Below are 16253 nucleotides of genomic sequence, written 5' to 3' on the forward strand. Positions count from 1 at the left end.
CAGTTGTTAACTTGAAATAATTCTAATTTTTTTGATGTAGGTGTTTAACACTGTATACCTTCCTCTTAACACTGTTTTAGCTGTTTCCCAGTGATCCTCCTGCTTTGTATTTTTGTGTTCACAGTTTCAAAAAATTTCATGTTTTATGCTTTGATTTCATTGTTTACCCAAAAGTCATTCAGTACTGGGTTGTATAATTTTCATGTAATCATACAATTTTGAGTGATATTCTTAGCATTGGTTTCTATTTTTATTGCCCTGTGGTCTGACAGTGTGGCTGGTATAGTTGGTTTTTTTGTTTGTTTGTTTTTTGTTTTTTTAATTTACTGAGAATTTTTCATTGCCGATTCTGTGGTCAACTTTAGAGTATGTGTCTTGTGCAGAAGAGAAGAATGTGAATGTCTGTTCTATTGATTTGGGGTGGAGAGTTCTGTAGATGTCTGTCAGGTTAATTTGGTCAAGTGCCAAGTTCAGTTCCCAAATATCTACGTTAGTTTTTACCTTAATCATATGTCTAATACTCTCAATGGGGTGTTGAAATCTCTCAGTATTATTGTGTGGTTATCTAAATCTTTTCTTAGGTCTCTAAGAACTTGTTTTATGAATATGGGTGCTCCTGTGTTGGGTACCTATATATTTAGAATAGTTACATCTTCTTGATGAATTGAACCCTTTACCCTTATGTAATGCCCTTCTGTGTCTTTTGATCATTGTTTAAAGTCTGTTTTGTCTGAAATTGGAACAGCAACCCCTGCTTCCTTTCTTTATTCCATTTGCTTGGTAAATTTTTCTCCATCTCACTTTGAGTCTATGGATGCCATTGCATGTGAGATGGCTCTATTGAAGACAGGATAGCATTGGATCTGACTTCTTTATCCAACTTTCCACTCTGTGCCTTTTAATTGGGATCACTTAATTGGGATCGTTTTTTTTTTTTTTTGGTTTATATTGCTATGTACAGATTTGGTTCTGTCATTGCATTTTTAGCTAGTTATCATGCAACCGTGATGCTGTAGTTGCTTTATACTTAAGCGATCTGTGTAGTTAAGGGGATTTTTGGGGTGGCCAGTAGCGGTCTTTCATTTCCATATCTAGCACTTCCTTAAAGACTTCTTGTAAGGCAGGTCTGGTGATAACAAATTCTGTTAGCATTTGTGTGTCTGAAAGGAATCTTATTCTCCTTTGATTATCAAGCTTAGTTTGGCTGGATATGAAGTTTTTGTTTGGAATTTCTTTTCTTTAGCTGAACATAGGCTCTTCAATCTCTTCTGGCTTATATGGCTTCTGCCAAAAGTTCATCATTAGCCTGATGGAGTTCCTCTTTTTGGTGAACAACCCCTTCTCTCTAATCGCCTTTAATATTTATTATTTCCTTTCAAACTTGGAGAATCCAATGATTACATGTGTTGGGGATAGTCAAGTTGTATAGTATCTTGGAGGGGTTCTCTGAATTTGACTGTTGGCTTTCTAGTGAGGTTGGAGAAATTTTCATGGGCAATATCTTCAAGTTGCTTCCTTCAGGTCCCTCTCTTTCAGGGAAGCCAGTGAGTCACAGCTTTGACCTCTTTACATAACCCTATATTTCTCAGGTTTTGTTTTGTTTTTGTTTGTCATCTATATTTTTCTGACTGAGTTAACTCAGGAAATTGGTTTTTAAACTCTGAGATTCCTTCATCAGCTTTGCCATTCTGCTGTTAACACTTGCAATTGTATTATTACATTTTTCTAGTGAGTTTTTCAGCTTTATCAGATCACTTTGCTTCTTTCTGAAAAGGCCATTTTGTCTTTTTTCTCCTATATCATTTTATTATATTCCTTAGATCTTTGGATTAGGTTTTGACTATTTCTTGAGTCTAAATGATGTTGTTCCTACCCATATTCTGAATTCTATTGTCATCTCAGCCATTTTAGGCCGATTATGAAGCATTGCTGGGGAGGTAGTGCAGTTGTTTGGATGTAAGAAGACACGGTGGCTTTTTGAGTTGCCAGAGGTCTTGGACTGGTTCTTTCTCATCTGTGTGGTCTGATGTTCTTTTCTTCTTTGAAGCTGCAGTCCTTTGGATGGGTTGTTTTGCTTTTATCTTCTTTGATGACCTTGGGGGTTTGATTATTGTTTCAGTTGACTGGCTTCATTTTTTAAAGGATTTTATGGAGCCACTGCTCAGCTAAGCCCTGTTGGGCTGCATGCTCTATCTCTTGGGTACTGGTACGGGGCCCCCAGCTTTGTTCTCTGACTCCCCGAAGTCAGGAACATGCTGCACTGGAGGGCCAAGGTGTTTCTAGTCTGCTCTCCATGACTGTCTGATGGCATGGGTGGTGTCAACTGAAGCACTTCTTTGGAGCGGTGGCAACAGGATTAGTGCTCACGTGTGCGTGTCAGCAGCTGTAGTAGCACTGCAAAGTGTGTGCATGTTAACCAGGGTGACGCACCCACGGCAGCAGGCTGCAGCATTTCTGCATGGGCTTCTGCAAGCCATGTTCCTGTTTATGGCTGCACCAATGGCCGTGGCACAGCAAGGTCAGGGTGCTGGTAGGGACAGGATTGCCAGTGACCATGCTCACATTCACACCAGCAGCAGCAGCATGGCATGGCAATCATGTGTCAGCAAGGATAGGTTAGCAGGGTATACTCATGCTGGCAGCAGTGGAATGGTGGGCTGCATGTGGGTGCACACATACACACACACTTACACACACACACATACACACACACACACACTGGCAGGAGAGTGGAGGCAAGGCCCACCACGTGCACTCCAGCAAAGCATGGCTGGTGCGGTGGGCAAGAGTATGCTGGTGGGGTGGCAGTATGTAAAGGAGGATACTGTGGTGGGGAAGTCTCCAGGTGGGCTGGTGCACATTGGCAGGGCCAGTCTGCTGGAGCTCTAACAGTCAGGCATGTTCAGCCAGCAAAGAAGCTATGAAGAGGCCCCCCGGAAGTACCCTAGTTGGGCGTTGGAGGTGGCGTTGCAAGTGAGTGCAGCCAGCCTGAGGCCCAGGAGTGGCTGGCAGACGGGATGCTCAGAGCCAACTGGCCCTGTATCATCGGCAAGACTGCCATCCTCCACTCAGGTCTGTGAGTCACACAAATGCTCACGCCTTTTGAAGGAGCAAAGCCTTGGGGCATAGGTATCTGGCTGCTCCACTACAGCCATTGCCGCGTCAGATCCTTTGGGCTCTGCAGTCTGGAGTCCAGTGGCTGCCACCTCGCTAAGCTGCTCTTCCTTCCAGCTCAAGTGTCCATGGGAATCTCGGGTCTCATGCTGCTAGGATTCTGGAGGTCCGTGATAAGAGCAGGCCACTCCTCACCTGTTCAACTCACCCCTTTTCCAGTTGTCACTGAGGACCGGAATCGAGTCCTGCGCGCAGCAGCGCTGTGCAGGGTTCCCAGCTGCCTCCTCCTTAGCCCAGCCTCCGTGTCATCCCTCTGTTTACTCTCTTTTTTTTTTTTTGAGCCGGAGTTTTGCTCTTGTTACCCAGGCTGGAGTGCAATGGCGCGATCTCGGCTCACCGCAACCTCCGCCTCCTGGGTTCAGGCAATTCTCCTGCCTCAGCCTCCTGAGTAGCTGGGATTACAGGCACACACCACCATGCCCAGCTAATTTTTTGTATTTTTAGTAGAGACGGGGTTTCACCATGTTGACCAGGATGGTCTCGATCTCTTGACCTCGTGATCCACCCGCCTCAGCCTCCCAAAGTGCTGGGATTACAGGCGTGAGCCACCGCGCCCGGCCCCCTCTGTTTACTCTCAATGACTTCCTTCGAAAGATCTGCTCAGAGTGTACCCGTCTTCCTGACATCCCAGTCTCTTATGAGAGACCCTCCTCTCGGCTGAGTCTGGTTGGTCATATTGGCTCAGAATCCTGAGATGTAAATTTTAGAGCCACAATTAGATAAAATCCAAAAACTCCATTTGTGAGTGATTGTGCTCTGAAGTTCGACCAGGTTCTAGTTCATGCTCCTCAGGTTACAAGCCATTTGCCGGCAGGCGAATACACATTGTGCTTTTTATTTTCTATCAAACTCAGTATGTTGCTTTGATGATTACATGAATTAATCAGGTAAATTCCTTATCAAACTGTCAAGTGAATGCTCAAAATGACAGTTATTATTTTTTATGACTTGACAATTTTGAATAGCTAATTTTGGGTTGCGCTTACAAATACACATCTGCATAGGAACAGTGATACATATCCATCCAGTCCTTTTATATTATCAAACTAGTTCTTCTTGTTTTTTTTTTTTTTTTTTTCCCTTTCCATTTTGCACACTGCTACAGACAAGTGTTGTTTGTTTATGTGATATATTTAAATACAGAAGGAAAAAGTTCAAGCTTTTAAGAATGTGAGGTTGAGGGTGTAGCTATGAATTGTAATAAAAAATACACATGGACACAGGGAGGGGAGCACTATATACTGGGGTCCGTTGGGGGGAAATGGGGGAGGGACGCGGGGTGGGGAGGTGGGAAGAGATAGCATGGGGAGAAATGACAGATACAGGTGGGGGACGGAAGGCAGAAAACCACACTGCCATGTGTGTACCTATGCAACAATCTTGCATGTTCTTCACATGTACCCCAAAACCTAAAATGCAATAAAAAAAGAAATAAATACATTTTATACATGAAAAAAAGAAATGCAATGTCATCTTGATTTAACTCACTCTTCTCTGGTTCTCTACCTGTACCCACATACTTAAAAATTACTGGGAAAAATATGATCATGTTGACACATTACACACTTTAAAGCCATGATGCAAACTTCAAATAGACCTTCAATGATACTGCACCATTGGACTACATTAGTCTCAGCCATCTACCCTCCTCATATCTTGCAACAATACCTATTCATTTTTACGCTCTTTTCTCTTCAAACTGTATTCATATCCTCCCTTTACTCAATCTATGGAGGTAGGATCTTGTATGCCATTTTCTTTTGCTTTGATTTTCTCAGTAAAATCTTAAACAATTCGACTGAGATTGTCCTTAATGTCACCAGTAACCTTTTTCCTAAATCCAATGTCCAAATCTCTATCATATTATTTCAAGTGCCAATAGTGTTTAAAAAATTTGTCACTTACTTTTTCTTCCTCAAAATATCTTCTTTACTTGGATTCTCCTATCAAGATTTTTTTTTCATATTCCTTGTTAATCCTCATCTTATTCCTAAACTCTTAAGACTCTTAGATCCTAGAACTTTTCTCTTCTCTTTTATGCCCACTTCATTACAGACCTCATTAAATATGTGTAAAGTCTAATAGCTCTCAATATTTACCCCAACTTTGGTTCTTTGGACTCATACATGCAAATGCTTTCTCTACTGCTACACTTGGGTGCCTAAGTAGACATCCCTTACTCAATACTGCTCAATTTTAGCATGAAATCCCTCCCCAAAATGAGTACATCATCAGTCTTACTCTTCTGAGATAAAAACAGCTCCATCTTCCAATTATACAAGATAAACATCTCTGAATCATCCTTGATTTGTTTCTTGCTCCTATATTCTGCAAATGATTCATTAAGCTATCGTATTGGCTCAACTTTCAAAAAATATTAAGAACTCAATTGCTCACATCAGTTCCACTGCTATCACCTTAATCAAATCTCTTGCTTGGATTACAGCGACACATAATCTATTCAGTCTCCATTTTTTCACTGACTTCTCCTTATAATTTATTCTCAAGACAGCTTCCAGACTCTTTCTTTAAAAATGAAATTTGGATCAAGTGCTGATATATTTAAACCCCCAAAGACCTGCCATTTTTAAAATTCAGAGTGAAAGCCATGAAAAGCCCTGTCCCCATAGATCCCCATGATTTGGCTTTTGCTGCAACTTTGACCTTTTTTCCTGTGACTTTCTACTTTTCTCACCCCAATCTTGTTACACTGACCTTGGCTCTGCTCTTTGAACAGGTCAGTAAACCTTCCCTTTATAGGCTTTTGCATCTGATGTGTCATCTACCTGTAATTCTCTTTCCTCATATATAAGGCTGGTCTGCTTCCCAACCTACTTCAATTCCCAGATGTCACCTTTTCCTTGAGACTGAGCTCGTAATTCTAATTAAAATTTTACTCCTTGGTTAAATTCTTTTCTTCACCCAGCTTTAAATTTCTTCATGCAATATAAATGACTACTATATTATACAATAACAAAAACTGTTACCATGTACTGTCTCTCTTCTCCAAATTGAATTTATTATTTACCTCTATGATACTTCCATATCATTAAGCCTGAAACATAATAATGCTTAAATGATTTATAGGCTAAATTAACAATTGCTATTTGTTAAAAATGTATCCATTGTAAATATATTATGGATAATTATAATGCTTGCTGTTCTCTGAGCTCACTGAATCTATATTTTAGTGTCTGCCACTTATGTTGAAAAATTATTGACCAATATTTCTTCAAATTTTTTTCTGCTTATTATTTATTTTTTCTATGTTATTTCAATTACACATAGATTGTACCTTATGAAACAGCACCACAGTTCCCTCCCATATATTCTATTCTTTTTTTTTTTTCATTCATTTTCCTCTATGTATTTCAGTTAGGGAAGTATGTACTATCTACTTATACATCTTCAGGTTCACTGATCTTTCCTTGGCCATATCTATTCTACTGATAAGCAAATATGTTCTTTATTTCTTTCTCAGTGTTTTTACTTCTAGTATCTTTCAAAAAATAATTTCTTGGAGTTTCCGTTTGCATTACTCATCCGTTATTATATCTGTCTGTATTTTTTTAGACCACTTAACACTGTATCATAGTCATTTTAGAATTTCCTGATAATTCCAGTGCTTGCGTTATATCCGAGTCTGGTTTTCACGCTTCCTTCATATGTTTAAAGTCTATCTATCTGTCTATCTATCTATCTATCTATTGCCTTTTAGCATACCTCATAACTTTTTGTTTGTAACGTTTGTAGTTGCCTTGTAACTTTTTGTTAAAAGTTAGATGTGTTGTACCAGGTAATAGGAACTGAGGTCCATAGGCATTTAGTGTGAGGTTTGATGTCAATCCGCCTAGGAGTAGGGCTGTTTTTCGTGTTTGTTTAGCTGTAGAGGCTTCAAATCCTTCTTACGGTCTCGTTTTTGTCTTCCCCCATGTTTTGGGGCTCCCATAGGATCTCCTCCTAAAAGACAGTCTGTGTCTTGCAGCTCTTTCAGCTATAGTGCTAGTATACTGGAGCACTGTTGTAGAGGGAAGGTTTGAAAATAAAGTTTCTTTTACAGCTTTCTGTTTAAATCTCAGTCATTCAAGGGGACTGTATCACAGGGCTGTGATTTTTTTAAGTGTTTCTCCAGTAGTAGAGATTCCCTGTGTACCTTTCCATGTTACGGAAATACTAAAGTGTATGAATGTGAGGAATGCCCTTCTTCATCTGGGATAAAATTCTGGTAAAATCTCATTTCCTAGAGAATGGACCTTCATTGTGAATATTCTGGGCTTATTTTTAAATAATTACATTTTGTCTACCATCACAAGAGCCTTGAAAGATCGTCCTTGCATCCTCGCTATGAGAATACTATGCGTTTCAGAAACTAAAATTCATGAACGTCTGGGCTTCTCTTGAGACTGTTTTTCCCTAGAAATTTCTCAGGCACAGGCTAGTCCATCTTCAGGATCCAGCAATTGACCAAAATTATTTCTTGATAACTCCAGTGGCTTCTGTTCCAGGTAACCAAATATTGGCTGTGACCCTCCCAATGTGCTTGTCTCTTCAGATTTGGGGGGAGGGGAGTTAGAGGAAGAATGTTTGCCCTGAAATTTCAGTTCTCTAATAATTCCAAGAAAAGCTGTTGATTTGCAGGTTTGCCAGCCTTCTAAGAATGGACATGACAGCAGCTAAGGGTTTTTTTTCATGTTGGAATGGAAACCAGAAGCAACACAATTGATCCTTATCAGTTAATTACTACCTCTTTTCCACGTTATGGCCCAGTCAAGTTGACACATAAAATTAGTCATCACAATGGCCTTGGTGAAAATTATGTTATAACAAACACATAATTGGAGATTATTTTAACTAATTACCTTTAGCTAAAATGCCATTTAAAAGTTATATCTATATTTTTTGTATATTTATTAATGGATAGGCCAATATTTTATGATATGGAAAGACTGGGAGATCATAGACAGCCCATTTATTTACTATATTTTGAAATATTCATATACAATAATAAAATGTTTTTTATTTTAAGTCAATCTGTAGCCTCAAAATTGAGTAAATTAATACTTCCTATAAAAAATGTTGGCTGGGCACAGTGGCTCACACCTATAATCCCAGAACTTTGGGGGGCTGAGACAGATGGACCACTTGAGGCCAAGAGTTTGAGACCAGGCTGGGCAACATGGCAAACCTGAGGCAATATGGCAAACCCCGTCTCTATTAAGAATACAAACATGAGCTGGGTACGGTGGTGGGCTCCTCTAATCTCAGCTACTCAGGAGACTAAAGTTGGAGAATCACTTGAACCCAGGAGGTGGGGGCTACACTGAGCCAAGATGGTGCCACTGTACTGCAGCCTGGGTGATAGAGTGAGACTATATGTCAAAAACAAAAAGTTGTTATGAGTTTAATTAGTTCCTGAGGTCTTTCTCACTTCTGCTCACCATTGAATCTGGGTTAATAGTGGAAGTGTTTGTTTAGCCATAATATTGCATGAAAAGTTCCAAAGTGCTTTGGAAAGAAAATTGATTTTGCTGCCATTAAACCTGATTTCGAATGTTGGCTCTACCCCTGGTTGCTTGAGTAACTGCAAACAAATTTTGATTACACCTATAAATTTTAATTTTCTGCACTAGTAGAAAGAATACAGGTTGAACAACTCTAATCAGAATATCTGAAATTCAAAATACATTCAAAATCTGAAACTTTTTGAACACTGACATGACACTACAAGTGGAAAATTTTACACACGTGTCCTTCATGTGATGGGTCATAGTCAAGACACAGGGGCACAACACATAATGTATTCAGTGTCCCTAAGAGTAAAAGGGCCCTCCCACCCTGCTTCATCTGTGTTATATCTTTTTCATGCACACCCGCATCTCCCCATGCAAGTATCTCCACAAAGGGTAATAATGTCGTGTGTCCAGGCTGAATAAATGAAAAGCAGTTTCCTCACCATGCTCCACCTGGGACCAAAACCAACGTGCATTATTCTCTGTGATTTTTGCTTATTCTCTGCTTTGTGGTTCAAAGATTTTACTGAAAAATGTCCAAAAAAGCCTGCAGATTCTCCTATGAGTAACAATAACAACAAAAAAGGCAAGTAAGCATTTATCTACAGCAGTGTAAATATGAAATGTCTTATGGAAGAGTAGGACGTTTGGAATAAAATAAGATGGTTGAAATTACCACCATATATGATCTGAAGAAACAGAGGATAAACTGTCGAAGTACTATGCTGAAAGTGACTAACCTAAGTTAGTGAACACTTTTGAATGGTGTATAAAGCTAAAAATGAAGATTTCAATTATGTACTGAAAGAGTGGCTCCATCAACATCGCCAGTGAATATATGTTATTTAATAGTATCCTGATTATGAAACAAACAAATATCTATTATGATAAACTGAATATGGAAGAAAACTGAATATTCAACTTGTTGCAGAAATTTAAGAAAACATCCATGACATTACATTTTTAAATATTTGTGGTGATAAATCATTGGCTGATGATGAAACAATGGAGAAATTCTTTGATGAGTTTGCCAACGTCATCCCTAATGAAAATCAGATGCCAGAATAAATCCATCATTCCAGCGAATGAAACATCACTGTTTCAGCATTGTTGCCCCAGCAAGACACTCATGAGACAGCCCTTACAGGAATTAAGGATGCCAAGAAGAGGAAAACTATGCTGACATGCGCTAATGCAGCAGACACACATAAGTGTAAACTTTTTGTGATAAGCAAAAGCTTCAGTCCTCACTGTTTTTAAAGAATGAACTTTTTACCAGTTAACTATTATGCTAACAAAAGACATGGCACATCAGGGACCTCATTTTCTGATTGATCTCCTAAATATTTTATCCCAACAGATCATGCTCACTACAGGGAAGCTGGACTGGTTGACACTGTAATATTTTCTTCTGGGCAACATTTCTGCTCCTTCACCAGCTGAAATTCTCATCAAAAATAGTTTATGCCATGTACTTTTCTCTCAATGTGAGTTCATTAATTCAGCATGTGAACAAAGTGTCCTTAGGTAAATGAAGAGTAAATGTAGAAACATTTTTTGAACACCATGCTAGCAGCAAGGAACAGAGGCATGAGTATGGAAGGTTTTCAAAAGTTTAGTGAGGAGGATGTCATATACACTGTTGCCAACACTTGGAACACAGTGACTAAAGACACAGCTGTGCATGCCTGGACCCAACCTGTGGTCTGCAACTATTTTCAGTGATGCTGCTGAACAAGGTGCTGCTTTTGAAGGATGTCAAGTGTGTGATGGGCTACAGCAGTGAGTATTCACAACAGAACAAGAAATCGGGTAAGTTTGTAAAATCAAAGAGACTTCTAAGAAAGAAAAAAGCACATTGTTGATTGGGCAGATGCCTCTAGGAGCAACATTTCTAAAAGTCATCCGGTGGAATGCTTCCTCTTCCCTAGAGGATTCACTTCCTGGTCCCTCAGTTGCCTGTGATGTTTCAACTCACCTAAAAAAAATACATTAACCAAAACACAGCTTTGCAGATGAAGACTGAAAGCCAGCTGTTGCTTCTTGTTGCTGTTGTTTAACAGCTGATATAGGCATTCTGTTGATGCTGTTGTGCTAAATTACCCTGAACACATTACTTTTCTTTCACCGTACTTATAGAATTGTCATATTTTTTCATCTGAGGTTCTTTTTTTTTCTCTTTACATATATACATTTTATTGCACTTTAGGTTCTGGGGTACATGTGAAGAACATGCAGGATTGTTGCATAGGTACATACATGGCATGTGGTTTGCTGCCTCCATCCCCCCGTCACTTACATCTGGCATTTCTCCCCATGTTATCTTTCCCCAACTCCCTAACCCCCACTATCACTCCCCTAATCCCCCCCAACAGACCCCAGTGTGCAATGCTCCTTTCCCTGAGTCCATGTGTTCTCATTGTTCAACACTTGCCTATGAGTGAGAACATGTGGTATTTGATTTTCTGTTCTTGTGTCAGTTTGCTGAGAATGATAGTTTCCAGGTTCATCCATGTCCCTACAAAGGACACAAACTCATCATTTTTTATGGTTGTGAAGTATTCCATGGTGTATATGTGCTACATTTTTGCTGTCCAGTCTATCACTGATGGGCATTTGGGTTGGTTCCAGGTCTTTGCTATTGTAAACAGTGCTGCAGTGAACATATGTGTGCATGTGTCTTTATAATAGAATATTTGAATATATACTCAGTAATGGAATTGCTAGGTCAAATGGAATTTCTATTTCTAGGTACTTCAAGAAGCACCACACTGTCTCCCACGATGGTTGAACTAGTTTACACTCCCCACAGTGTTAAAGTGTTCCTATTTCTCCACATCCCTTCTGGCATCTCTCTCCAGATTTTTTAGTGATCGCCATTCTAACTGGTGTCAGGTGGTATCTCAATGTGGTTTCGATTTGCATTTCTCTAATGATCAGTCATGATGAGCATTTTTTCATATGTTTGTTGGCCTCATGTATGTCTTCTTTTGAAAAGTGTCTGTTCATATCCTTTACCCACTTTTGAATGGGTATATTTTTATCTTGTAAATCTGTTTTAGTTCTTTGTAGATTCTGGATATTAGCCCTTTGTTAGTTGGGTAGATTGCAAAAACTTTTTCCCATTCTGTTGGTTGCCAGTTCACTCTAATGATTGTTCCTATTGCTGTGTAGAAGCTCTGGAGTTTAATTAGGTGCCATTTGTCTATTTTGGATTTTGTTGCTAATGCTTTTGGTGTTTTAGTCATGAAGTCTTTGCCTATGCCTACGTCCTAAATGGTTTTGCCTAGGCTTTCATCTGGGGTTTTTATGGTGTTAGGTCTTCTGTTTAAGTCTTTAATCCATCTGGAGCTAATTTTAGCATAAGGTGTCAGGAAGGGATCCAGTTTCTGCTTTCTGCACACTGCTAGCCAGTTTTCCTAACACCATTTATTAAACAGGGTGTTTAATTGCTTGTTTTTTCAGGTTTGTTTTTGTCAGGTTTGTCTCCCCATTGCTTGTTTTTGTCAGGTTTGTCAAAGGTCAGATGGTTGTAGATGTGTGGTATTGCCTCCAAAGCCTCTGTTCTGTTCCATTGGTCTATATATCTGTTTTGGCTTCAGTACTATGCTGTTTGGATTGCTGTAGCCTTGTATTATAGTTTGAAGTCAGGTAGCGTGATGCCGCCAGCTTTGTTCTTTTTGCTTAGAACTGACTTGGCTATGTGGTTTCTCTTTTGGTTCCATATGAAGTTTAAGGTGGTTTTTTCCAGTTCTTTAAAGAGGGTCATTGGTAGCTTGATGAGGATAGCATTGAATCTATAAATTACTTTGAGCAGTATGACCATTTTCATGATATTGATTCTTCCTAACCATGGGCATGGAATATTTTTCCATCTGTTTGTGTCCTCTCTTACTTCCTTGAGCAGTGGTTTGTAGTTCTCCTTAAAGAGGTCCTTCACATCCTTTGTTAGTTGTATTCCTAGGTTTTTTATTCCCTTTATAGCAATTGTGAATGGCCGTTTGTCCTTCATTTGGCTCTCTCTAAGTCTGTTATTGGTGTATAGAAATGCTTGTGATTTCTGCACATTGATTTTGTATCCTGAGACTTTGCTGAAGTTGCTTATCAGTTTCAGGAGATTTTCGGTGGAGACAATGGGGTCTTCTAAATATATAATCATGTTGTCTGCCAATAAAGACAATTTGACTTCCTCCCTTCCTAACTGAATACCCTTTCTTTCTCTTGCCTGATTGCTCTGGCTAGAACTTCCAGTACTATATTGAATAGGAGTGGTGAGAGAGGGCATCCTTGTCTAGTGCCAGATTTCAAAGGGAATGCTTCCAGTTTTTGCCCATTCTGTATGATATTGATTGTAGGTTTGTCGTAAACAGCTTTTATTATTTATTTTGAGATATGTTCTGCCTATACCTAGTTTACTGAGAGTTTTTAGCATGAAGGGCTGTTGAATTTTGTTGAAGGCCTTCTCTGCATCTATGTAGATAATCATGAGGTTTTTGTCTTTGGTTCTGTTTATGTGGTGAATTACATTTATACACTTGCATATGTTGAACCAGCCTCGCATCCCTGGGATGAAGCCTGCTTTATCGTGATGGATAAGTTTTTGATGTGCTGTTGCAATCAATTTGCCAGTATTTTATTGAATATTTTTGCATCTATGTTCATCATGGATATTGGCTTGAAGTTTTCTTTTCTTTTTGAGTCTCTGCCAGTATCAGGATGATGTTTGTCTCATAAAATGATTTGGGAAACAGTCCCTCTTTTTGGATTGTTTGGAAGAGTTTCAGAAGGAGTGGTACCAGCTCCTCTTTGTATGTCTAGTAGAATTTGGCTGTGAACCCATATGGACTTGGAATTTTTTGGTTGGTAGGCTATTAATTGCGGCCTCAACTTCAGCCCTTGTGATTGGTCTATTCAGGTTTTCAAATTCTTCCTGGTTTCGGCTTGGGAGGGTGCAAGTGTCCAGGAATTTATCCATTTCTTCCAGGTTTACTGGTTTATGTGCATAGAGTTGTTTGTTTGTAGTAATCTCTGACGGTAGTTTGTATTTCTGTGGAATCGGTGGTGATATCCCCTTTATCATTTTTATGGTGTCTATTTAATTCTTTTCTCTTTTCTTTTTTATTAGTCTGGTTGGTTGTCTGCTTTGTTGATCTTTTCAAAAAACCAATACTTCGATTTATTGATTTTTTGAAGGGTTTCTTGTGTTTGTATCTCCTTCAGTTCTGCTCTGATCTTAGTGATTTCTCGTCTTTTGCTAGCTTTTGAGTTTTTTTGATCTTGCTCTTCTAGCTCTTTCAATTTTGATGATAGGGTGTTGATTTTAGATATTTCCTTGCTTCTCATGTGGGCATTTATTGCTATAAATTTTACTCTAGACACTGCTTTAAATGTGTCCCAGAGATTCTGGTACATTGTGTCTTTGTTCTTGTTGCTTTAGAAACAAATCCTTATTTCTGCCTTCATTTCATTGTTTATCCAGTTAACATTCAAGAGCCAGTTATTCAGTTTCCATAAAGTTGTGGGGTTCTGAGTTAGTTTCTTAATCCTGAGATCTAATTTGTTTGCACTGTGGTCTGAGAGACTGCTTGTTACGATTTCTGGTCTATTGCATTTGTTGAGGAGTGATTTACTTGCAATTATGTGGTCAGTTTTAGAGTAGGTGTGATGTAGTGCTGAGAAAAATGTATATTCCGTGGATTTGGGGTGGAGAGTTCTGTAAATGTCTACTAGGTTTGCTTGGTCCAGATCTGAGTTCAAGTCCTGGATATCCTTGTTAAATTTCTGTCTCATTGATCTAATATTGCCAGTGGAGTGTTAAAGTCTCCCACTATTATTGCATGGGAGTCTAAGTCTCTTGTGTAGGTCATTAAGAACTTGCTTTATGTATCTGGGTGCTCCTGTATCTTCCTCCATCCCTTTATTTGGAGCCTATGTGTATCCTTGCATGTGAGATGGGTTTCCTGGATATAGCACACCAATGAGTTTTGACTTTTTATCCAATTTACCAGTCTGTGTCTTTTGACTGGGGCATTTATTCCATTTACATTTAAGGTTAATATTATGTGTGAATTCTATCCTGCCATTTTGTTGCTAGCTGGTTGTTTTGCCCATTCGTTGACACGGTTTCTTCATTGTGTCGATGCTCTTTACCATTTGGAATGCTTTTGGAGAGGCTGATACTAGTTGTTCCTTTCTATGTTGAATGCTTCTTTCAGGAGCTCTTTTAAGGCAGGCCTAGTGGTGATGATATCTCTCAGCAATTGCTTGTTCCTAAAGGATTTTATTTCTCCTTTGCTTATGAAGCTTAGTTTGAAATTCTAGGTTGAAATGTATGAAATTCTAGGTTGAAAGTTCTTTTCTTCAAGGATGTTGAATATTGACCCCCACTCTCTTCTGGCTTGTAGGGTTTCTGCTGAGAGATCCACTGTGAGTCTGATGGGCTTCCCTTTGTGAGTAACCCAACCTTTCTCTCTGGCTGCCCTTTGCATTTTTTTCTTCATTTCAACCCTGGTGAATCTGATGATTATGTGCTTTGGGGTTGCTCTTCTTGAGGAATATCTTTGTGGTGTTCTCTGTATTTCCTGGACTTGAATGGTGGCCTGGCTTGCTAGATTAGAGACATTCTCCTGGATAATTTCCTGAAGAGTGTTTTCCAGCTTGGATTCATTCACTCTGTCACATTCAGGTACACCTAACAAACACAGATTAAGTCTTTTCACATAGTCCCACGTTTCTTGGAGGCTTTGCTCATTTCTTTTTACTCTTTTTTCCTCTAATCTTGCTTTCTCATTCTGTTTCATTGAGTTGATCTTCAATCTCTGATATCCTTTCTTCTGCTTGGTCAATTCGGCTCTTGAAACTTGTGTATGCTTCGCAAAGATCTTGTGTTGTGTTTTTCAGCTCCACCAATTCATTTATATTCTTCTCTAGGCTGTTTTATTCTCGATAGCATTTTGTCAAACCTTTTTCAAGGCTCTTAGTTTCTCTGCATTGGGTTAGAATATGTTCTTTTAGCTCAGAGAAGTTTGTTGTTATCCACTTTCTGAAGCCTGTTTCTGTTGATTCATTAGACTCATTCTCCATCCAGCCTTGATCCCTCACTAGTGAGGAGTTGTGATCCCTTGGAGGAGGAGAGGCATTCTGGTTTTGAGTGTTTTCATCCTTTTCATGCTGGTTTCTTCCCATCTTTGTGGATTTATCTACCTGTAGTTTTTGTAGTTGGTGATTTTTGGATGGGGTCTCTGAGTGGACATTCTTTTTGTTGATGATGAAGTTATTTTTTTCTGTTTTTTACTTTTTCTTCTAACAGTCAGGCCCCTCTGCCTTAGGAATGCTGGATGTCCACTCCAGATCCTGCTTGCCTGGTGATCACCTGTGGTGACTGCAGAACAGTAAGAGTTGCTGCCAGTTTCTTCTTCTGCTATCTTTGTCCCAGAAGGATACCTGCCAAATGTCAGCCTGAGCTCTCCTTTATGAGGTGTCTCTTTGGATATATGGGGGTTGGGGAGCTGCTTGAGGAGACAGTCTGTCCCTTATAGGAACTCAAGTGCTGAGCTGTGAGCTCCGTTG

Source organism: Saimiri boliviensis, chromosome 18, assembly GCF_048565385.1.
Source record: "Saimiri boliviensis isolate mSaiBol1 chromosome 18, mSaiBol1.pri, whole genome shotgun sequence".
NCBI classification, from domain to species: Eukaryota; Metazoa; Chordata; class Mammalia; order Primates; family Cebidae; genus Saimiri; species Saimiri boliviensis.